Raw genomic sequence first — 21,590 nt, 5'->3', positions numbered from 1 at the left:
CGGCTCAGCAGACCCCTGAGTGTATGAAATATTAAATACATGACGCATACTGAAACTCCTTGAAATACAATTTGACCAGCATACTAATTCTATAATGCTCAAAATACAATTTAGACACTCCCAAAAAAGCTTGATTTTTCAAGCCTGAGGCTCCAAAAAAAACATTTTTTTTCCCCCCTGACAACACAAGAGTCTGGCAACGCAGATATGCGAGCTTTGGTTTCTCACACACACGTGTCATTTCAGATGTGCAGGACAAACCCTCCAGCTGGCTGTCACAGCGCTGACGCTTCCCCGCATGCAGAGAGACGTTTATATAAGATCAACATTGATTCCTTCAATCGCAAACCTAGTCAAGATGAGTAGTCGTGCAAGCCCAAATAACCCATGTTACATGAATCACAAAACAACACCTCTACTGCATCCAGCAAACATCCCGCTGGGAAAACGTGCCTGTGGCGTAGGGCTGTAAACGATTAATCGCGATTAATCGAATCCAAAATAAAATATTTTCTATCACTGTTTACATAATATATGTGTGTGTATTTTTTGTATATATAAAACACACACACACATGCATGTATGTATTTAAGAATTTATTTTATTTATATATAAAATAGTTCTATTTATATATAATATAAATCATATAAAAATATATATGCAGTATATAAATGCAAATATTTCTCAAATATATACATGCATGTTTGTGTATTTATATATATACTAAATAATTATACACAATACACACACATATATTATGTAAACACAAACTTTTATTTTGGATTCGATTAATCGCGATTAATCGTTTACAGCCCTACTGTGGCGTCATTTTTGACAATTGCAAAGTGATATGTTGCTTCTGTCATGTTTTGCGATACTTTTTTTGTGTTTAGTCTGTTTTATCCCAAACAGATGAACGTGAATCTGGCAACGTTTAATATTGCTGGTTAATGGAAATTAACTGTGTATGCATTTCAAGAAAACGTCTTAGTGAGACAAACCACCAACTTATTAAACCAAAAACCTCAATGATAGGCATCACTCAGAGTGAAATGTTTTGTTCCAGGTTAATCTGCATATTTATTACAGTATATGAGAAAAACCTATAAAACATTAAAGTGTCTACAGTCATCATAGACCGGAAATGTGGAACAACGCTAACAAGTAATATTTTAGAAGAAATCGAGCCTTTGGTCTATTTACCGTATTTTCCGGACTATAAGTCGCACTTTTTTTTCATAGTTTGGCTGGTCCTGCGACTTATAGTCCGGTGCGACTTATATATCAAAATGAATTCATACTGACTGAGATGAACCAAGAGAAAACATTACCGTCTACAGCCGCGAGAGGGCGCTCTAGTTAGCGGAGTTGTTCAGAAGCGACACCGAGGAAGAACTCAATGTATTCAGTGTTGAGGAATGAGATCGGGAGCTTGGTGAACTTGCTGACCGGTAACTTGTTGGACTCGCTGGCTAATGTTAGTTTAGCCTATTCAGCCTCAGGTATATGTTCTTTATGCTATTGTGTCGCTGAATAACTGTTAATGTGTTACGCTAACACACCGGACACTATTCAGCTGTTGTTCTGTGTGCTGTTGTGTAGTTGAATAACCTTTCCAGATTAAATGTCTGTTCTTGCTCTTGGATTTTGTGAAATAAATTTCAAAATAAATGCGACTTATAGTCCAGAAAATACGTTATATATATATATATATATATATATATATATATATATATATATATATATATATATATATATATTGGCACTTATTGAAAAAAAAAGGGGGGGGGGGGGGGGGGGTTCCAGTTATAGTTCGGTTCATAAATTAAATGAGTGGTGCTTAAAAATGTTTTTATTAAGTAAACGTCAAAATGTATTTGTTTACGAATCATGCACTATTATAACAGTGTTTTGAGCTCATGACAGAATATTGTGCAAGGAACTGTGCAAAAATATGTTTTTATTAAATCAACAATCTGCCCCATAAGTATAATTTGTGTAAAATGGAATAAAAGTCATTGGTATTTTACACTAATGTAGTGTTGTCAAAAGTACAGACTTCGGTACCAAGTCGCTATTGAAATTTAAAAAAAGTGACGCTTTGAGCAGAATTGTAGACGCCTCTGATTGGCCATTGTGTTCACACGCTCATCATTGTGTGAGACTATACGTCAGAACGGAGGCTCACTATTGGCCAGCATCACACGCATCACACACATGACCAGCGTCGGCCAATAGTGAGCCTCCATTCTGATGTACAACCCAGAAGCGCTGCGCTGTTACACTACGTGAACTCACTCAGAGAGACACACAGAAGAACATCAAGAGTTGAATTAAGTCATTATTTTTGCGCACAGAAAGTATTCTGGTCGCTTGATGAACTTAAGGTTGAGCCGCTATCGTCACTTGGACTATTTTAAACATTGTCTTTACTAACTTTCTGGGCCAACAAGTTTCAATTACAATAGAAGCCTCTGGAGGAGTGAGACAGCGCTCAGATTTAATCACTAATATCTTCATTTGTGTTCTGAAGATGAAGGAAAGTCTGACGGGAACAACATGAGGGAGAGTCATTACTGACAGAGTTTACATTTCTGGGCGAACTAACCCGTTAAGCTCTTAAACTTGCAGGAGGTTTTAATGGTACAAATCTCTCTTATACGTCAAAAGATGAAGGCAAATTTGATTTCTCATGGCATGACCCCTTTAAACCTAGAGTCTCATGTTTGCTAATAAGTTAGTTGCTAAGACAGGCATACAGACAGACAGAATCTACAGCCTGAAATAACCCATCATCATTATTCAAATCAACATCTTCTTTTATGAATATGTATGATTTAAAGTGATCCATTTGCCAGGCACCTTATGTACACATCAGGGTTAGACTGGAAATGTGTCAGTAAACTCAGATGTGCCCACCATCAAAAAACCCTGGATGGGATTCAAGGATCGTGATCGGAGTCTCTCGACTCAACTAAACCTGACATGCGTCTTCTCACCAGTGACACTTCAGTGGTGAAACCAGCGCATGCTGACGGGTGACAAACATCACACATCTGCTAAATCAATCAATCCATGACGCTTTGATATGACAGAGTATTCAACAAAATCTAAGCACAGAATATAGTGTTTCTTTAATCACCATATAGTGATTTAAGGAATCGTTTTCCAATCTGGAAACAGGGATCTATAACATCTGGGAAGAAGAACGACTGGGTGGGGGTGATTACTATGGGAAATTAAAAATGTTTTGTTGTATACGGATGGATGGATGGATGGATGGATGGATGGATGGATGGATGGATGGATGGATGGATGGATGGATGGGTGGATGGATGGGTGGATGGATGGGTGGATGGATGGATGGTTGGGTGGATGGATGGATGGTTGGGTGGATGGATGGATGGTTGGGTGGATGGATGGATGGATGGATGGATGGGTGGATGGAATGATGGATGGATGGATGGATGGATGGATGGATGGATGGATGGATGGATGGATGGATGGATGGATGGATGGATGGATGGATGGATGGATGGATGGATGGATGGATGGATGGATGGATGGATGGATGGATGGATGGATGGATGGATGGATGGATGGATGGATGGAATGATGGATGGATGGTTGGGTGGATGGAATGATGGATGGATGGATGGATGGATGGATGGATGGATGGATGGATGGATGGATGGATGGATGGATGGATGGATGGATGGATGGATGGATGGGTGGATGGATGGATGGGTGGATGGATGGATGGGTGGATGGATGGATGGAATGATGGATGGATGGATGGATGGATGGATGGATGGATAATACTTATATTACTATTTAAATTATTACAACACCACAAAATAAATTTCAACAGGTGAAAATAAATAAATAACTATTTTTCTATACTGTCTAAAAAAAATTAAACTTTCGAAAATCAAATTTTTAAAAAAGTTGTTTACTGTATAACACCATATTTTAATTTGTCTCCAATATCATTCAAGACCCTAAACCACCAATAAATAAAATCAATTAACTAATTACTAAAGTTCCTATTGGCCTGCTGTACACTACTATTATTAAATGGCTGGCATATTGAAAGTAGCATTTCTAATTTATGCACAGATAACACACAATTCATCATAATTGTTGCCACTGTAGGCTGTGCGCAGAGTGATTTTACCGTGGTAAAGTGACATGAATCCACGACCTCTCTCTTTCACAGAACGACAACCTGTTCCAGTCCATCATTCGCAAGTATATTTAACACCAAATGGCGTGTGCGCGTGTCACTGCGCATGTGTCTATAGACTACGTGTGTGCATTAGCATGTGTGTGTGTGTGTTTGCGAGGATCACAGCAGGTTAATCGAATTCTCGTCTGTGCTGTATGATAATAAGCAGCACAGCAGAGACATACACTCATCAGTCCTGGCAGGTGTCATCCGCAATGAATCAAGCCGTGTGTGTGTGTGTGTGTGTGTGTGTGTGTGTGTGTGTGTGTGTGTGTGTGTGTGTGTGTGTGTGTGTGTGTGTGTGTGTGTGTGTGTGTGTGTGTAGGACATACCTGAGTCACATGTTCCCCGAGCTCACATGAAGACTCAGAGTCTCAGACTCCAAACAATTAATCCCAATAATACACAAACCCCCTGACAGACGCTTGTCATATTAATGCAGTATCACTGCGATACCACCGTATTATAACACTGTCCGGCACAATGTAATATATTGCTGCATTTTAATATGTAAATATCTGCTTTTGGTAATTACTTGCAATTTATGCTTTGCTTATGTAAATGAGCAGGAAGTATTTACAGCGGAGGTTGTGCAGGTATTGAGTCGTTTAATCTTAATGCAGCTGTTGTGTTTCATTTCTGTCACTGGTGGCAACAAACAAACATTTAAATTTGCATTTGGCTCTGATTCCTGAGTGTGTTTGTGGGATTTTTTCCACCTGTTTTAGAAGTTGAAAATCATGCATTTTCACTAAATAAAGGAGCAGCACACCTCTTTACGAAGGGCTCCTCGATTTGCACACAGTGTATTTCTGGCCTATAGCCCTATTCGGACGGGATGAACTTCACCAGGGTAGATGAAGGAATGTAATTTTACCACAGGACGTCTGTAATATTAATGGCCAAATCGCACAGGATAAGAAATCTCAGTAAAACCAGCAGAAGTGGGAGAGTAACTTGATTTACACACCACCATCACTCCTGTCGTCATGTGTGTATTACGTTCCTGATATCAAGTGTGCAAACACATATAACCTATTATATATATGAAACAGTTATGTCCGAAAGAGACTTATCTAACTCTGGGGGATACGGGGAATAAGCTAAAGTCCCAAAAAGTCGGGGGTGTTCCTTTAAATGATTGAATTTTTTCAATTCAAGATGGTGAAATTTAGGGATGGGCGATATGGCCTAAAATCCATATTGCGATATACATTGCAGCCTCTTGCGATAACGATATATATCAATTATAATAAAACCATTTCAGAACAGGTTACACAGACCCTAAGGAAAGCCAAACAACTGCTAAATGTTTGTTTTTTTAAAGAAAGAAAGAAACGGTGTATGTAGTTTTGAGAACATTTATTGTGCAAAACTGTAATTATACAACATAATGTTGCAGATAAATAAAATTCAAGTACACTAGACTTTAAGTAGCCCTAATGTTTTTATTATGTCTAGAAGCTTATGAAACCCCAAATTCAAAATTAGAATATTGTGAAAAGTTTTTCATAAAGCTGTAAGCCATAATCATCAAAATTATAACAAATAAAGGCTTGTAATATCTCACTTTGCATGTAAGGAGTCTATATAATATATTAGTTTCACTTTTGCATGATATTCTAATTTTTATTCTAGTTTCTCCTGTTAAACGTCAACTAAAGAAAATGCTTTAAGTATAAAAGTTTATTTACAGTAGTGCCGTGCCATAGACAGTAAAAACTGCAGAACAGTGCAGAAGGCACTCCAAATCAAATGTAGTTTTAGTTTGGCTATTTTTTTAAAGGACACAAAAGATGCAAAGAGCAGAAAAACTGATGTCTTCTCAGTTAAGAAGCAACACAACAACGAATCTTAAAATCCGGCACGCACAGAGATGTTGTGTTTACACCACTGTTTTGTGAATACGCGCTGGTATTCAGTGACATGTTTCGTGTTGAGGTGATAGAGCAGATTAGTCGTGTGTGTTACCCCGAACTTGTGTGTGTTACCGAACTGTTGCCCCACGCACTCTGTATAGTTTGCTGCTGCTCGTCGGACGGCTTAAATCCGAACCAAGTCCAAATAATGGATGTTGCACCGATCTTTTTCACCAGCTCCTCCGTTTCGTTTACTCAAGATGACGACGAATATGATGCATTTCAGCCGGTTGCAGCTCGTGGCTCTAAATTTCGCGGGTAGATTGCGTCATCAACATGCATTATCGCGATAGTGCAATAGAATTAAAATCTCTATCGTAGGCCAATTTTGTATCGCTTATATCGCATATCGTTTATATCGCCCATTACTAGTTAAATTGCATTAAAAAAGTTGAGAAGTTTGAGTCTGGTGTATGTTACTCAAGGGGGTAATCCATCCGCCGGAAACTGAAGCCTCCCCGGGAGCCGCCATTGATTAGCAGAGCATCCCCTGCTGTTAGCATTGCATTGACTCCCATTCATTTAGGCGTCACTTTGACAGTGAATAACTTTACATCTGAGGCGTCCAAAGACTCCATTTGTCCATTATTTATTTCTAAAGAAACTCGACAATGTATAAAAGGCTCCATTACCTTGTATCTTACGTTATGGCCCCGTAGAAGCAGTTTTAGTAAAAAATAGGCTAACGATTGCGTCATAACCACGCGACTCTCTGTCGCACAGCAGAGAAATTACTGTATAGACCGACGGAGAAGCTCGCAAGGCAATCGGGGGGACGTGGAGGCATAAAGTCTGATAAAGTCAAGGGAGTTGGGGATAGAGAGTGATAAAGTTGCTCCTGCTGCTAGCTCATGGACAGCTAATGCTCACGCTCTCCGTCTCTGCGAGATTCAGAAGGGAATGATTCAGATTTCTCTCGGCACATCTACTAAAAGACTCACGTCACATCTACGTCGTCAAGCTCAGTTTTAGTCTGCGCAGTTCGCCTGGCGATCAGGAAGTGATGCTTCTAATGGGCTACACTTTTCTCTGTTGAAATCTATGGGGTCGCTGTGTCCATCTTATATACTGTCTATGGTGTTACTGTGGGTCGTTAAACGTATCCATCGTGGAACAGTTGTCAAATATTAAATGTTTAGCTATTTATATCTTTCCACGCACGCACTCTCAACTGTAAAAACTAAAAGTGTTGCGTTGGAATTCACACTCATCCTCAGTGAGCATTTAGCCCCGCCTCTTTGATCTGATTGGCCATCATTTTGACATTGACGAGCGCTGCAAGTCCGCTGAGGCAAACCAGCCTAAAAATTTACATTTCTCAAATTTAGAAACAGTGTAATGGAGAGCAGCATTAAGAAATATCAAATATTGGGAGGGACAATTTGGTGTCCTCATCAATGCCTATTGTGATTACGGCCCTGATATAAAGACATACTGTATGTATGCCGATAAAGTTGGACCTACTTATATATTCAACTCTAAATATTGAGTTATGTGATAATACAGTTGCATTGTGTTATAACATAAACAATACAAAAGCTCAACTACTGTGAGTTAACACAAGCACACCACACTCTGTCAAACTCTCTCTGCGGTTCCCGTGTGTTTTACAGCGGTGATGCCGCCCTGACAGGGATGAATGAGCAGTCGTATCACTGACAGATTGCTTTCGGCCTGAACACAGAGACACACAGACAGAAGTCAGAGCGTTGTGTTTCCAACGCATGTCTGTTACCCAGATCTGTCAAACACACACACACACACTGAGATCTGGACTCTATCCAGCGGAGGATGTATGACCGTTCACTCATGATCTTCATGCAGCCTGACTGAGCTGGCGTGGGTTCACTGAGAAGAATAAGAGAAAACTGCAGTGGATATGTGCAAAGCTGATAAAGACTCAAGGCTGTAAATGCTGCCAAAGTCGATTTTAAGTGTATTTTATTATATAAACAGGAGGACTGCATTCGGGTTGAGTCGACGGAAATCAAAAGGCTGAGCATTTTTTGGCAATAACAGAACTAATGCTTATCAGTAAAGTTCCCAGTCAATGTAAACTTTAAATGCAATGTACTGTAAGCCACTTAGGATAGAAGGATCTACAAAATGCATACATGCAAAAAAAATACTTTTTACTTTTTAAGAATTATTATTTTTTCCCAGTTGTACTTTTTTTTCTTTCCCGTCTTGGCTCATTTCTGGAGAGAATTTATTCTCAAGCTCTAACTAAACAAATAAATCAGTAAATGCCATGCACATTTAAAAATGGCAAATTACTTTTTTGAAAACTCCTACCTGATTAAATTTATGAATAAATGTAACATTAAAAAGGTAAGCTTTTACCATAGTTTGCTTGAGAGGAAAAAACTGGAGTGCCGCTATAAGAAAGTGTTGTTGACCCTTTGCTTAACCCGCCTTAAAACATCACGGATGGATGGATGGATGGATGGATGAGCGATGGATGGATGGATGGATGGATGGATGGATGGATGAGCGATGGATGGATGGATGGATGGATGGATGGATGGATGGATGGATGGATGGATGGATGGATGGATGGATGGATGGATGGATGGATGGATGGATGGATGGATGGATGGATGGATGGATGGATGGATGATACAGGAACCAACTTGGGTTTGTTTGGCAACATTTACATTTTAAAGGATTATAACGTTATATGAATAGTATAACTATAGCCTGCGTTATGCACATTCCAGTGTTCATCCAAACATTTTTTTTAAAAGTCTGTGTATGAATGTCTTTGAATACTAACTACAATCACAATGGCATGTCTATTAACATTCAAATAATGGCCCATCATTGAACTTCTTGACTCACACACACACACACACACACAAACACACACACACACAGGCTCCTAATTGGTTTATCATTCATGTATTTTAGCAGAGAAGTGGGCCATATCTAAGCTCTCCATGAAATTCAAAATTCCTATAATAGAAGGCAATCATTACTCATGTGCACGTCTGTGGGTTCAAACTTCAAAGAACAGACAAATATTCAGAGGGTTTTTAAGAGACCCTTCAAAAGGCCGGTCAGCCACTTCCAAGCCCAGTACAGCAGAGAAATGCTAGCTTTAAAGGTGAACACTGTGAGTTATTAGCTTTAAAGTTAGAGCAGAAAGTTCCTGCTAAACAGAACTGTGATCCCACCGAAATTCATACAAGAAATAGTTTGGCAGCACACAACCCAACAGAACACATCAGGAATGCACACACACACACACACACACACACACACACACACACACACACACATCTTAACCTGAAGCGCAGCCTTGACCTCAGTGTCACCTGTAATGTCCTTTAGGCCAAACACACACACTACAAGCCCTGAGCAAAGACTCACAGCAGCAGAATACACAGTCAGTACTACACGCTGTTATATTCTCTCTCTCACACACACACACACACACACAGCTGTAAACAAGGGGGACAACCGCAAGCTTACAGTTGAGGCTGGAGGTCCTTATAAATAAGCTACAACAAAAAATGTGTCAAATCGATTAATCGCGATTAATCGCATGAAACATAAAAGCTTGTGTTTGTATTATAAATAAATAAATACATACACATTATGTATGTATATACACATAATATAATTAGGCCTAGACATAATTCCCGCGCTCTGACCTCATTTTTGTTTACATCTACTAATGTATGATGTACAGTCAGATTCATTGTTCATTTTTATATTAGGCCTATGATATTTTAAGATATAAATAAGCCTTCAGCTTTGATACTTGATAACTGATGTAGGCCTATGATAACACATATCTACATCAAATCTAAAATAAATATATTAATTTGTGACAGGAATACAAATCAAAACGTTTTAAAAGGTAATAAATCGGCACATACCTGTTCTATCACGCGAGCTGAGGTAAATGTGTCACATGTCAAGCCTAATATCCAGTGGAGTTTATGATCCAAAAGAGATGGGAATATTGATAGATTCAGCGTTCAGCGGTCAAGCACGCGGTTTAATTATGATTCACTCGTAGCCTACATCGCGCAATAATTATGATCAGCGATAGAATCACGTGACATGTGCGGATATCCGTCCTCAGCGCTGCCATATGGAAAGCATCATGTTTATAGCATTATTTATTTTTATTGTGGTGTTTTAATGTGAAACAATATAATTATGTCACAATAAATTGAGACATTAGATTTGTACTATAACACTATTAGGCTTGTGGATTTTTTACACTCTGACAAGGAATATTTAAAAAAAAAAATTCATATTAATATTTTATGCAAACAAATTGTTCTGTTCAGATTACAATATATATTCAAACAAATTTTCTTCATCACTTAAAATAACTTTAAATTATGTTACTTATGCTTTCGCACTGTTAGGGGGAGGGGCATGATTATTCGAGAGTTTTTGATTGGTCGAAAGTTTAGTGCAGGATGAGTCATAAATATGTTGATACATTATTTTATTTATTTTTTTTAACAAATTTTCCAAAATTGCATTTGTAAATTTGCATATAGATCGCTCCAGAGCAAATAGACATGGGTTAATAGCCACAAAACTCAAAATCTGGGTTTTTCATTTTGATTTCAAATTCGACGATGAGCGCAGAAACGCTGGCACTTTTCAAAGCACCTGCACTGACTATTTAAATATTTTATCTGTCAATTCCAGACCAGAGCATTCATGAACTCATGAATTTGTTCACCTAAAACAAAACACATAAATATTCTCCAATGTGTTTCAGTAATTGACACTTCAGCTGGAGTGAAACGAGGAAATCGTCTTTTCTCCCGTGCTGCTGGAATCAATCAGCTCATCGATCTGCTGCCAGGATCTAGCGGGAAAAGGGGGATTTCTTTGCGATTCCTGATGTTACCTGCCATCAGGGTGTTTGACAGACAGACGAAAGCGCTCGCCTGCCCAACATGTGGCACTACAGTGGTTTTGAGCTTCGGTTTTGTTGATCTAATTGCTTTCTGCGAGATAAAAGCCCTGAAGCTGTCGCTCTGAGATGGCAAAGCTAATGAAGCTATTGATTGAACTGTCTTGTCACAAGCTCGACTTTTCAACTATGTCCTTTCCATCTGCGCTTTGTCTCTCTCTTACACACACACACACACACACATGTGCTGAAGTCTCGGTCTTGGGCTGAAAGTGTCGAACAGATCTTGTGGAGATGATTTGAGATAAGCACATGAACTCCACCACAGTCTCATAATTACCAGTGAGAAACGCTGCATTGACTTCCATGTTGGTGGCGTGTCCTCTAAAACATGTATGAAGGTAATTGCTGTTGGGCTCTCCAGGTGTTATAGACCGCCTGGGCTTGTATGACAAGTGCGCTTCCCATAATCCTCTGTGGCAACACTAATAAACATGCATATTTTTTTGTTTGCACCTAAATCATCATTCAAAATTATAAACTTGTAAATGGGAACTTACTTGAAGGCATTATTCAATTTTTTTTTTTTGTTCAATGGCAGGAGGCAAACTCCCCCACAGATCTAATGTTAGATCTTTGACTGTGGCACTTGTATGTGTTCTGGATCTGCAGTGTATTTTCTGCTTCCAGTGTGCTGACACATGGACTCTGAGACTCCTGAAACACTTATTGAGTCGTGTTGCATTATTTATCTGCTGACTGATACACACACATTGCAGGACATTGTAGATCTTCAAGCTTTTGCATTGGACCTACTCTGCAACTACTCTTTAAATCAATGGTTTCGAAATGTTAAGCTCAACAAGTAGGGTTGGGGCGATTTTCCCGAACTTCATTTTGATGAACCGATATAGATTTTTTTTTTGTCAATGCGGTTGTAAAAGCTTCATTAAACATAATTTGTAGTGTGATTTTCATCCAGTATTTGCAATAAGCTTCATCCCTTGTTATTGTTGATATGAAAGAAAGTCTCAGTGTTCAAATTCTGTCAATTGTATTACTAAATTCAAACAATAAATGTGACCCTGGACCACAAACCCAGTCTGGAGTCGCACGGGTATATCTGTGGCAATAGCCAACTATACATTGTACGGGTCAAAATTATCCATTTTTCTTTTATGCCAAAAATCATTAGGATATTAAGATCATGTTCCATGAAGATATTTAGTAAATTTCCTACCGTGAATATATAAAACATGTATTTTTGTGAGTGAATGCAGCACAATCGTGAACATAAATGCACAACTTTAAAGGAGATTTTCATTTTGTTCAGATCTGCATTGAGACGGACATTTGATCCTTCAAAGTCCATTCTCAGTAGAAAAATCCTGGAATGTTTTCCTCAAAAACCTTAATTTATTTTCGACTGAAGAAAGAAAGACACGGACATCTTGGAAGACATCGGGGTGAGTAAATTATCGGCAAAACATTTTTGAAAAGTGAACTAATCCTTTAAGAGAAATTGACATGTACTGAACCTGATCCAAATGAATCTATATTGAATCTGAATCAGAACTGAAGAGATTTTGGTAATGTGGTGTTATACTGCCAATTGTTTGCATGTTCCTACTTGTGTATGAATACTTTTTCTATATACACATATCTATTTGCTGAAAAGCATGATGGATTTAGCAGGTATTATAGTGACTTGCACAATACTGTATATCAGGACCATATTGGATATTGGCCAATATTATTGGCATTGGTCGACTTTGAATATTTCGTTGTGCATGCTCATTCTTCCTAATTTCACATTTGAATTACCTTTGCTATCACCTCCAAAACACTCAACAATGTATATTGCAAGTTATTGACAACATTGTTATTGCTATACTTGTTTTTGCATAGAGCATCTACAAGTTTTATGGCATAAATGCCTTTTAGAGGCACATTTGGCTGGAAATTCACTCAAATAAGTGGCCGATCCAATTCCGGAGGTGCCAGATTCAGGTCCGTCTTGTTCTGGCACAAATTGAGCCCTGTTTCACATAAACCCGGAGAACCAGTGAAACACCTGCTGCCTGATTCGTCCTTATAAAGTTTTTCATGGATTTTAAGGCCATGTGAAAGTCTGCTCATCATTTGCTATTCATCGCTCTTGTGTTGTGTTGTGTTTCTCAAAGAACAGAATTCAATTACGATCGTGCTTTCTCAGGGTCACATCTTCATTCCTCATCAAAATCTAAGACTTCGGATAATTTGGCAATGAAAGATGATGAATATAAAAGTTCAGAAATACTGTCGTGTGGCCTTGAGTTTTAAAAAGTTGCTGCCAAGTATCTTTTGGCACTTAAATCTGTTAACTAAAGCCCAAATACAAGTCAGACTGACATATTGAAGAGTTATGATCAAAATGCATGTGTTTCTGAACGAACACAGGCCAGTTTTGACTGTATTTGATTCTTGAGGTGCGGTATAGTTGCTTTAAAATATTTTTCATGAAAGTCTCTTTAGATAAGTGTTTTTGTTTCTGGCTTCTTTAAAGCACCAGAATGTGCATTTCGACAACATAAAAGCAGCTTATGTTTAAAGTTTAAAGGAATGGTTTGTGTTTCCCTGAAGCGAGGTGAGTTTATACAGCATGTGTAAACTGATCAATGCAGGCTTTCATGGAGGAACATCTCATTTTAGACCATTAGCCTTTGAATCAGTATGAGACCACATGACACACTGTGTACAGACGCTCAAAACCAAATGCAAATGCATTGTTGTGAAAAGCACAAGTCTCGCTAGGATTCTGTGCATGTGTTATATAAGTACGGCATCTTGCACATCCGCGGTGAAGTCTTCAAGACGACATCAAAGGAGCCGTGAGAGGAAAGCATCTGCGTTTGCTGATTCTGAGCACACAACAGCCAGCGATTCCCTCTTTATACCTGAGAGAGACTGAGCTCTTCTCTTCCACTTATATCTGCATCCGACAGGAAGACTGATTAGAAACAGGAAACTTCCAGATGTTACGCTGCATGCTAATGCGCTTCTTTCCCCCGTCTACTTTCCTTCCGTATTGACGCTATCACCTGTGATCATTATCAGCACTTGCTCTGAGACCTCATGCCTGTAAGGTTCAACTTTAGCACTTTAGTATAAGATAATTTCATTGTGTTGACTGTTTGAAATGCACCTCTTCATATAATTCACACCGGTCAAAAGTTTGGAATAATTACGCTTTTTAAAATGTTTTCTCTCCTGCTCACAAAAAGCTGCATTTATTTGATCGGAAATACAGTAAAAATTATATTATTACAATTTAAAACTGTAAATGTATAGTGAAACTTTCTGTAAATGTATAGTGAAATGTAATTTATTCCTGTGATCAAAGCTGAATTTTCAGCATCATTACTCCAGTCTTCAGTGTCAGAAATCAGTATAATATGATGATTTGATGCTCAAGAAACATTTATGATTATTATCAGTGTTATAAAACAGCTTCATAGTTTTGTGGAAACTCTGATACCCCAAACTTTTGAATGGTAGTAGGTACGTTGGTTTTTTATTCAGCCTGGATATATGATCAAAAGTAAAGACATATAATGTCACAAAAGATATGTAATTAAAGCAACACCATGTAGTTTTTTAACCTTGATAATATATTTACAAGACTCTTGTGATGGTACATTGACTTACAGTAGGTTGAATGACACACGTCTGCCATCGCCTGACGGGGTCGTTTCGCTTTTACTGGCACTACGGAGCTTCGGGGTTCGGGTAGTAACCCGAGCACAAGAAGAACTACAATATTCGACTGCTTTACGGCACCTCACTTCCCCCACTTCCTCAAATTCGGACGTTTGCCGGCTGGTATAGCGTCTGCATGTTGTCATCACGGCCGAAGCAGCAACTAAACCGAAGGAGGCAGAGGTTTTGTCGGAGGAGACTGGGAAGAGAAAAAGGGAGAGTGATAAAATCAAAGGCCGGACGAGGATCAATATTAGTCGAGTGTTCGCTCGCTGGCGTGAGCTAAAGGAGGAGGAGGGACTGATGCTGACTCGGCCGTTATGCTGTCGGACGAGTAATAGCTACATGTTTACGGACAATATCATCTTTTAGGATAACTATCCTAATGACTGCAGGCTGATAGTCATGTTTGTTTATTTATTTATTTTTCTGGTGAAAGTGTCTTGGCTCAGGCTATAATGCAAATCGATTTGTCAAATTTGCAGATTCATCTATGGTAGCTTGATAATATAATATTGACGATATAAGGCTATTACCTACCACACAAACATTGAATCGAATTAGCATATCCATTATGTAAAACAGTAGCCAATAGGCTACTATAATGATGCTGGCTTGTAAACGTGAGCTACGCGATCTTTTGGCGTTTGAAAAAAATAAACCCATGAAATGATATTCATATGACATGCTGACATATATGCCACTGTACCTGTGATGAAGACATTTCACACACAACGCAAAAGTTTGAACCCAAGACGTGAGAGTTCGGGGGTATCGACTTGTCAACTAATGCACATATATCCCCTGATGACAGATTTTACCACAGTAGTAGAAGACAATACTGTTTCCCAACTGTAGGGGGACCCGAGAGCAAAAACTACATGGTGTTGCTTTAAAGTATTCGATTGTTATCAACAACAACAAAAAAAATCTTTGATTGTTAAAAATCTTGTCATTTGAATGGCGTTGACAAAAAATTGCTCATTTGTTAGTCACTTTGCATGAACAAAAATGAACAACTGTGAGAATGTAAAGACACATTGACAACAAACGCCAGCAAACTTCCAACAGGTGTTGGGTTTTGTTGGGTCAGTGTGTTGATCCTTTTGGCGTTTGTGTGTGTTTGTTTTCACAGACTGAACATGTTCAGTTGGCGTTTGTCGGGTCATGGGATGTTTGAGCAGTCTGGAATGATTTTCCAACAAACTGACTCGAACCGTTGCCATAAAAATGATGTATGAACCCCTGCCAACTCCATTGAAATGAAATAAAATGCTGTTATTATCCAGTCGCACCCACACATAAAGTTACAAACAACCACACACAAGCACTAGCAGAAGTAAAACTACTGAACTGTCCTGCCATCCTGCAAGACCTTGAGTAAGATAAGACTTACAGAAAGATATATGAGTCAAAATCTGCTGGTAATAATGAAACAACAGTTTTAAAGTGATTTTTCACTGTTATTTACTGTAGGATCTGTATTTTCATGGGTTTAAATCAAATATTTTTGTTATGAGAGACAATAAAGAAAAAGTTGTGCATCAAAACCACTTTTCTGGTCAAATAATTCACTTGATTTTCTAAAGCCAATGAGTTTGCGACAGTTTTGAGCTTCACAGTCTTTTCAATTTATTATTACAATTATATAGATAGATATGAAACAGCTTCACCGACTGTCTTTTCAACCACACAGTATCATTATTTCTGTCTTACAATAATTCATATTAGCACAGAAGTACAGGGATAAAAGTTTGAACTATGGTAGTGATCAAAATAGAGTAAATCAGCTTTTGAAAGTGACTTGATGCTTCAAATAAAGATTGTATCATTACATTGTTACACCAGTAGGTGGCGTCAAGTGGTGCTTGAACATGTGTTTGTCATTGAAACATTCTTTCAAGAACATCCATTCAAAAATACTGATTCATAATGAAACAATTGAAGTATTTATGAATGAGTCACTGAATCATTAATTCTTTAAATATTCATTATAATTAATTAAACACATTCTTCTCATAATTTTGGACTAGAGTCCCTCTAGTCGTCCAATTTGACTCTCATATGCTGATGTAATATATATAATAAACTATAGTCTGATCACTATATATTCTCAGATGTTTATAAGATTAAGGCCATTGTCAAAGTTTGATACAATTTTGTTTCATTTTCCAATAAAAGTTTATATATATGTGTCACATTTAATGAACACTTAGCAGATTTTGACTCGCTTTTTACACATACTTTCCTTTATTGGATTTATCCTCGAAATAAGAAAATGATCTTATGCACATTTTTTTCTCAAGTGTTTGTATAAAGGTGTTTAAATATGTGTCCTTAAAAAACAACATAAAATACTGGTTAATAAAATCACTATTTTTGTAATGTTTTTTTTTTTGTTTTTTTCAGGGAATGAGTTTTGATTAATTTTTCTGCCTGACCTTTTCTCAGTTTTGAAAAAATAGAAATGTACAGTTTGCTACTCAATTGAAAATGACATTTTAAGCCTGATTCATTTGTGTTCCCGAATCACGGTGATATGATTTATTTCCATTAGGCCTCCGTCCAATACACTCCCGAATTTCCTCCCTTTGTTTACGGAGATAAATTGCTTGATTTGGGATTGCAGAGGGGTCGGCTCGTAAAAAAGATGGAGCTTGCAGATAGATGTCAGCAGGCGTTACACAAGGCAATCAAGGTGCAATTTCAGAGCATCTGATAACGGCTGAGAGCGGGACCGCAAATTTATCCTCATGCCAAATCTACAGGCTGATTGCCTGAACAACAGCTACATGAGAGACGCTTTACTCTCAAATCTGTTGTGACATCAAGAGAAATGTCTTCATTCTTAACTTCATTGCAAACTGTGAAAATGTGCCGTCGTTTCCTTGACGAGTTATTCCTACCTGATCTGATCCTTAAAATTACTTTGCAGGTTGATTTAGTCATATTACTGTAAATGAATGACTTGAATGGAAGATTGATTTAGCTGATGCCAGATAATATATATATATATATATATATATATATATACACTCTAAAAAAGGATGGGTTGTTTTAACCCAATTTTGGGTCAAATATGGACAAACACATAAAATAAAATAAAAATCCATTATAAAAATTGAACCCAACGGCTGGGTTTGTCTAGCCTGGGTGCCCGCCCGAACCCTGCCCACAACATTTTTTGGTCGGGAAGTTCGGTCTGGACTCGATCCGTTGAGGAGTAAATATGCTCGGCTCCCAGAAGGCCGAGCCAATCAAATTGCCAGGGCGGGCTTTAATCGATGATGGACAGATGATCTGCGGTTACGTAATCACCACGTCATCAAAGAGCGGTTGGGTTGAGTTGGTTTTCCACAAAGATGACTGCCGCTGGAGAACTGAGATGTTTAGATTCCGCTATCGCGTCTGTTAGAAAAGAAATCGACAGCGCATTAATTTTAAAAGACGAACAGAGAACCGCAATCAAGGCATTTGTCGATTGGAAAGATGTGTTTGCCGTCCTTCCTACGGGATTCGGCAAAAGTTTAATTTATCAGCTGCTCCGATGGTGGCTAAGAAGATTGGACGCAATGAAAACCAATGGAAGGGATGATCTCACGATCTCTGTTCTCTGAAGCCTCAGATGAACACGCTTCTTCAGCCTCTGATGAACTCGCTTCTTCAGCTTCTTTCCTCGTGGCAACCGTGTTATAAAGTTGAGACAGGGCCGACAAATGCGAGAAGATTTATTTGCTTTATTGTCGAGATCTAATCCTAAACTGAGAACTTGTTCGTATATACACACACACGTTTTCACATCTAGCTCCTAAACTCTGGAATAGCCTTCCTGATACTGTCCGAGGCTCAGACTCGCTCTCCCAGTTTAAAACTAGATTAAAGACGCATCTCTTTAGCCAAGCATTCACATGATGCATCTCATACCTTTTATACTACAGTTAAATCAGATCAAATGCATTCATATTATGAACAGCAGCTACGCTAATTATTTCCCATCTGCCTTTTTTTGTTGTTATCTCGGGACGCCTGTCCCTATAACTCAAATAGAGTTCGTCAGCTCCAGTTATGTATCCAGCCTCTCATGGAGACTTCAGATGCCCCAACGCCTGTGAAGAGACGACTCGACGCCTGTGAAGAGACGACTCGACGCCTGTGATGAGACGACTCGACGCCTGTGAAGAGACGACTCGACGCCTGTGAAGAGACGACTCGACGCCTGTGAAGAGACGACTCGACGCCTGTGATGAGACGACTCGACGCCTGTGAAGAGACGACTCGACGCCTGTGATGAGACGACTCGACGCCTGTGAAGAGACGACTCGACGCCTGTGATGAGACGACTCGACGCCTGTGATGAGACGACTCGACGCCTGTAATGAGACGACTCGACGCCTGTGAAGAGACGACTCGACGCCTGTGATGAGACGACTCGACGCCTGTGAAGAGACGACTCGACGCCTGTGAAGAGACGACTCGACGCCTGTGAAGAGACGACTCGACGCCTGTGAAGAGACGACTCGACGCCTGTGAAGAGACGACTCGACGCCTGTGAAGAGACGACTCGACGCCTGTGATGAGACGACTCGACGCCTGTGATGAGACGACTCGACGCCTGTGAAGAGACGACTCGACGCCTGTGATGAGACGACTCGACGCCTGTGAAGAGACGACTCGACGCCTGTGATGAGACGACTCGACGCCTGTAATGAGACGACTCGACGCCTGTAATGAGACGACTCGACGCCTGTGAAGAGACGACTCGACGCCTGTGATGAGACGACTCGACGCCTGTGAAGAGACGACTCGACGCCTGTGAAGAGACGACTCGACGCCTGTGAAGAGACGACTCGACGCCTGTGAAGAGACGACTCGACGCCTGTGATGAGACGACTCGACGCCTGTGATGAGACGACTCGACGCCTGTGAAGAGACGACCCAACGCCGGCGATATGTTATGCCCTAAATTTTATGATTAACTAACTGTATTTTTGTATGTATATTTTTGAAATGCATTTTCTGTAAAGCTGCTTTGAAACAATATGTATTGTGAAAAGCGCTATACAAATAAACCTGAATTGAATTGAATTGAATTGTATTTCTCTCAAAAATGCTATTCGTGCTTGTAAGTACTCCTCGAATTCTTAAATTATTTTTACACCAACGGCAAAGATCGTTTACACTCATTCATTTACTACTACTTCCAGCGTGCGACATATGCGCTGCTCTGATTGGTTGTAGGTCTATCCAATTGAGTGCAGAGTTTTTTTTTTTTCCTGGTTCGGTTAAGACACGCCTCATAATCAAAGCCCTGTGGAGCAGCATCAGACTCACACTCTGCCTAGAATATGAGTATGACGAAGTCAGGCTAGGGTTTGTCCATATTTGACCCAAAATTGGGTTAAAACAACCCATCATTTTTTAGAGTGTGTATATATATATATTATTAATCAAGAATGCATTACAGTTTTTTTCCAATTGCTAACACACTCAAATGGCAAGCACAGCAAAATGATTTAAACTGACACACAGAGAGCAAAACCTCTTCTCAAGTCTCCAAAAGTCTAAACAGGTTTTCTGCTTTACACACATTTTGCAGTTCAAAATGGCACTTTTTAAATGCACTGAACACGGTTCTCTGCATACAATCTGACATAAAGTCACATGTTTGCCATTTCAAAACACTGCCATTCAAAATGACACTACATGAGCTGATTGGCCAATACATGCACATGTGACCTGGCCAAACACCTCAATGGTTAGTTGTTACTGTAACACTTCAATCAGGATGTACAGTAAGCACTATGAAAAGACCACTTTATTATTTTCTTTTTCGGTTTACTGTTTTTTTTTTGTGAGCATATTTTTGTTCAGTCCAATGTAAATAAATATTCTGTGCATATGTTGCACTGACTTGTTTGGTGAAAATTAAAAAAATGTATGTTTCAAAAGCATCTGCAAATATTTCTGTGCACGTGAACAATCTGAAGAATTTTCTACAATTTGAACTATTTTAGTATCTGTAAACCCGAATAAGTTGGCAGAACTCAAAACATTCAATTGCCTCAATTTTTTTAAGTTATGAAATTCAAAGTTTAAGTAAGCAGAACTAGCAGATTTTAATTTTGTACTTATACATTTTAATTGTTCTTAACTTGAAATGTTTGATTACACGAATTCATACAATTAACTTAAAACTGTCATATAACCTCAATATGAACACTTTTATTAGTATAAACTTAGCTAGCTTTAACAAGCTAATCTGCTAACATACTAATTTGCTAACATATTAGCAATAATATGTTACACAGAAGAACTTGCTGTGTGAGTGCAATAACATAAAGGTTTTATTTGCTCTCAGATCAAGATCATGCTCCACTCGTCACCATGATCGTAAATATCCTAAAACCAACATTAACAGAAATTCTTCTAAATTAGCATAACAAAACATTAATCACGACTAAATCTCCCACTTAACATTAATCTTGCACAAAAAAACACATTATATTACACTTAATTTTAGCATTTACTCTCCCTTTCGAGTGCCATCGGCAAAGCATGCTGGGAAATAGACATCCCAGCCGTTTCAGTGAAACTTAAGTTCGTCTAAATTAAAAGAAATTATTTCATAAAACTCAAAACAATGAAACTGTTCAGTTTACTTAAAATATATCAGTTCTGTGAACTTGAAAGAAAAAGAAAGTGCTAAATACTCATAAAAGTTAATTTGACTGAACTAATTAGTTTAATTTAAGATTGTCCGACTCAAACCAATTCATTATTTTGAGTGTTAGGGTTTACAGATGCTATACTAAAGATG

This window comes from Phoxinus phoxinus (genome assembly GCF_949152265.1).
Source record: "Phoxinus phoxinus genome assembly, chromosome: 4".
Lineage (NCBI taxonomy): Eukaryota > Metazoa > Chordata > Actinopteri > Cypriniformes > Leuciscidae > Phoxinus > Phoxinus phoxinus.
This window is presented reverse-complemented; position numbering follows the sequence as displayed.